Below are 5,154 nucleotides of genomic sequence, written 5' to 3'. Positions count from 1 at the left end.
GAGCCAGGTCTATGCGTAGATGTTATGCACGAGTAGAACACAAAGAGTTGTGGGCGGTGATAGTCATACTGCTTACCACCGACGTCTTATTTTGATTCGGTGGTATTGTTGGATGAAGCGGCTCGGACCAACCTTACATGACCATGTTCATGAGACCGGTTCCACCGACAGACATGCAACTAGTTTTGCACAAAGGTGGCTGGCTGGTGTCTGTTTCTTCAACTTTTTTTGAATCGAATTTGACTATGTCCGGTCCTTGTTGAAGTTTAAAACAACAAACTTGACAAAACACCGTTGTGGTTTTGATGCGTAGGTAAGAACGGTTCTGACTAGAAGCCCGTAGCAGCCACGTAAAACTTGCAACAACAAAGTAGAGGACGTCTAACTTGTTTTTGCAGGGCATGTTGTGATGTGATATATATATGTGGTCAAGACATGATGTGATATATGTTGTTGTATGAGATGATCATGTTTTTGTAAAAGTTATGGGCAACTAAAAGGAGGCTTATGGTTGTCGTTGTATTGTATGAAACGCAATTGCCATGTAATTGCTTTAATTTATCACTATGCGGTTGCGATAGTTGTAGAAGCAATAGTTGGCGAGACGACAATGACGCTACGATAGAGATCAAGGTGTCAAGCCGGTGACGATGGAAATCATGATGGTGCTTTGGAGATGGAGATAAAAGGCACAAGATGATGATGGCCTTATCATGTCACATATTTTGATTGCATGTGATGTTTATCTTTTATGCATCTTATTTTGCTTAGTATGGCGGTAGCATTATAAGAGGATCCCTCACTAAAATTTCAAGGTATAAGTGTTCTCCCTAAGTATGCACCATTGCGACAGTTCGTCGTGCTGAGACACCACGTGATGATCGGGTGTGATAAGCTCTACATTCACATACAACGGGTGCAAGACAGTTTTGCACATGCGGAATACTCAGGTTAAACTTGACGAGCCTAGCATGTAGTGACATGGCTCGAAACACTGGAGACCGAAAGGTTGAACGTGAATCATATAGTAGATATGATCAACATAGAGATGGATATGATCAACATAGAGATGTTCACCATTGAAAACTACTCCATCACAGTGATGATCGGACATGGTTTAGTTGATATGGATCACGTGATCATTTAGATGACTCGAGGGATGTCTATCTAAGTGTGTCGGCGTTCTGGGAAAGGGGGTCCCCAGACTTTCCTGCCTGCGGCCTGCGGCGTGGCTCAAGTGGGGGCCCAGCGCAGCCCATCTTCATCAGCTCAAGCTCAAGACCCTCGCGAGGGGCCAAGCCTCGCGGGGCGGACGACCGGAAGCTTCCTCAGAGGCAGCCTCATCAGGCAGGCTCGCGAGGAGGCGGAGAGATCAAGGCAGGGGTACCTCGCGAGGAGCCCATGATGCAAGCCATGACGATCGAGACCAGACGGGTGTCGGCCTGCGCAGTGTCCTTGTTTCCCCTTTGGTGCAAAGGGGGCAAGCACAGGCCAAGGCATCGGGCAAAGGTTACCATTCCAGTGCAACGAGACCAAGACCAACAGAGCGGCAGGACGGAGGTCACCGTGGACCCCAAGACGGCGTCATCACCAGTGCTTTTGGCAGCCGAAGACCACCTTTGGTCAGGATAACTTGTACTAGATGTTCCCCTTCAAAATGGCCAATTGTTGGCGCCCTTCCCGCTCATTATTTGGGGAGAGGCCCAGGGCCTCTATAAATAGAGCTAGCCACCACAGAGTAGAGGGACATCCAGACAATGATCGAGAGAGAGACAGCTAGAGATCTGGTAGAACCCCAGCAGAGAGAGAGAGAGAGGCGACTGAACTCACCCAAGCAGTTCATCGCACCAGCTCAAGAACACCTCTCGCGAGGCTGTTCTTCCCTTGTACTGTTCATCATCAGCCCCTGAGGCAATCCACCACACCACACACTGGAGTAGGGTATTACACCACAACGGTGGCCCGAACCAGTATAAACCTCGTGGCCCTTGTGTTGTTCGTTGTTTCTAGCTTAGATCACGCAAGGAGATTGGACGTAGATCGGTAGGGGAGAGATCTCCGCGCGCACCCCAGTGTTCGAACCTCAAGGGTCTGCCGGAACCCGAAATCCAACATTTGGCGCGCCAGATAGGGGTGCACCGGAATCTTTCTTCCGCTGTTCGCGTGCGATCTTCCGTTGAGTCCATGGCTGACGCTCGTCGGGCTCGCGCCGAGCGCCGGGCTGCTCTCGCCACCTGCGTCGCCCAGATGGCGCCCGTCGGCGGACGCCCTCGTCGTTCCCCGTCACCTGCCGCCAACGCCGCCACCAGCCCGGCGGGGAATGAGCAGCAGGCCTCATCCCAGCATCCTTCGGTGTGGCGGGAGGGCCGCACCGCCACACCGTCGCTGACTCCAGCCGCTTCGTCGTCCCACGCCCGTCGTGCCCCCATGGACGCGCACGCTGCGCTGCTCCTGGCAAGAGAGCTCTTGCACTACCGCCCCGTCGACGACCTCTACGAGGACTGGCTCGTCTGCATCACCGAGCTCGTCAGTGCCGCAGGGGGCTCCCCCTTGCCGTCCCTCTCACTACCTCGCCCACCATTCCGAGCAAGAGGCGGGGATCGGGAGCTGCCTCCACCACCTCCTCCCCAAGAAGGCGCCCTGGCTCCAAGGCGCGCAGCCCCAGAGCGAGACCCTCCATGTCCGGCGCCTGCGCAGCAAGAAAGGAGCTGCCAAGAGATCCCTCGTCCCCAAGAAGGTGCTCGCGCGCTCCCAGCGTTGGCGCGCCAAGATCGCGTCCCTGCACCTCCATGCCAAGACCCCGCGCTGCTCCAAGCGGTGGCGCGCGGTAATCCCCAGGAGCAAGCCCAGTACCAGCAAAAGGCACCGGTGGCCACAGCAGGCTGCCGTTCCCTCACCCCCGAGCTACGTGGCGTCGCATGTCCAGGCAAGTTCAAGCCTGACCTACCCCCTCGCTACGATGCCACGGCAGACCCCGCGGAGTTCCTGCAGCTCTACGAGCTATGCATCGAAGCCGCCAACGGAGATGAAAGGGTCATGGCGAACTGGTTCCCCATGGCGCTCAAGGACGGGTCCCGCACCTGGCTCCTGAACCTGGCTCCTGGCACAATCTCCTCCTGGGACGAGATGCGCACTCACTTCATCGCCAACTTCCAGGGCACCCGCGACCGGCCCCCGGCCGTGAGCGATCTGCGCCGCATCAAGCAGCAGCAAGGGGAAACCCTGCAGAAATACATCTAGCGCTTCAACAATGCTCGCCTCAAGATCCCCAAGGTGACTGAAGAAGCCATCATCTCGGCCTTCTCTGATGGCGTACGGGACATCAAGATGAAGGAGGAGCTAGCAATCCATGAAGACCTATGCACATCCCTGGAGCTGTTCAACTTGGCGACCAAGTGCACCAGGGCAGAGGAAGGGCGCCTTTCCCTCCTCGAACTCCCGGCTGCCGACCCAGAAGAGAAGAAGCCCAAGGCCAAGGACGTGAAGCGCAAGGGGGCTGCCGTGCTTGCAGCGGAGCCAGACACCAAGTGAGGCAGGGATCAGCCTGAGTCATCCAAGGGCAGTTGGTACTGCGTGTACCACGACCTCCACACCCACAACACCAACGAATGTCAAGAGCTCAGGGCCATGAGAGATGGACGTGTCGGCCGACGCCCCGAGCGCAATGACAGGGGCTATGGCCGAGGAGGAGGAAGAGGTGGCGGACAATGGGAAGACCGTGGCCCTCGCCAAGGGTGGCGTGACCAACCTCGCGAGGATCGCTGGCAGGACCAGCCTCGCAAGGGAGGCTGGAGAGATCAGCCTCGTGAGGATCACCCGCACGGCAACGCCGGCCTTCCTCCTCTGCCGCCACCGCCAAGGAGGAACGAAGGCCAACATCAAGACGAGGGGCTGGGGGCTTTTAGGATCCGCGCGCAATCGCTTGCAACTTGGGTGGCGCGCAGGCCCCAGCCTCATAGCGCATCTTCAAGCAGTTTGCTCGCGAGGTGAATGCAGTCCTCCCCAAGCTTGAGGCCACACGCCCTCTCAGGTGGTCTGCATGCACTATCACGTTCAGCTCAGCGGATCAGCTCAAGTGCGCAGCAATGGTCGGAGTCCTCCCGATGCTTTTCTCCCCGGTCATCAGCAACGTGCAGGTCACAAGGACCCTCTTTGACGGCGGAGCAGGACTCAACGTCCTATCCGGCGAGACATTTGAAAATCTCCAAGTGACGTACGGTCAGCTTCAGCCAACCAAGCCCTTCTCAGGAGTCACTGATGGTTCCACTATTCCAATAGGGCAGGTTCGCCTTCCAGTCACCTTCGGGCAGCGCAACAACTACCGCACCGAGCTCATCGACTTCGACATCGACCATATCCATCTGCCATACAACGCCATCCTCAGGTACCCAGCCCTGGCCAAGTTCATGGCAGTGACTCATCATGGATACAATGTCCTCAAGACGCCAGGAAGCGGTGGAGTCATCACCGTACCCTGTGAAGAAAGGGACGCAGTGTGTTCACTTGAGCGCACGTTCCAAGCCACAGCAATCGAAGACCCGGACCACAGGAACGGAAGACTTCCCGAGGCGACCCTTAAGAAGAAGAAGGTCTCGCCTGGCCCAAGCCATAAGGAGGCAGGCGCCTCCGGAGGTGTTGCGTCAGGATCTGCGCCCAATCAGGGAGCGCCACCCTCTCTCGCATAGGAAGGCGCGCCCGGCGCCCTCCTCAGGCAGGGCTCAGGGGCTCTTGCTTGGAGAGCCACCGACTTTGCCAAGGTCGCGAGGGAGGCGCTCGGGCACTACTTGGAGGGGTGCTTCCAGGCACGTTTCCCTCAGGAAGGTACAAGGCAAGGAAGACCAAACCCTCAAGAATTCATCGCAAGAAACACCCAGGAGCTACAGGAGTCGAGAGTCATGCGCGGCAGCCGCCGCTTGCCCACCGTAGCCCCACATCCAGGCGAGGATGGTGGGCTGCGCGTCTGCATTGACGTACCAGGGCTCAACCGAGCCACGTCTCAGGAGTGCCTCTGGCCTTCGCGTGTGGGGCGTTGCAAGGGTCCACCTCACAGCTACGTTCGCATGCCTTTCGGCCTGCCGAACACGGTCGCCGCTCATCAGCTCCTGCTAAGGAGCATTCTGGAGGCTCAGGAGGTCAGGCATTGTGCGGTCTTGG

Source organism: Triticum urartu, chromosome 2A (assembly GCF_056163025.1).
Source record: "Triticum urartu cultivar PI428250 chromosome 2A, HENAU_Tu73, whole genome shotgun sequence".
NCBI classification, from domain to species: domain Eukaryota; kingdom Viridiplantae; phylum Streptophyta; class Magnoliopsida; order Poales; family Poaceae; genus Triticum; species Triticum urartu.
This window is presented reverse-complemented; position numbering follows the sequence as displayed.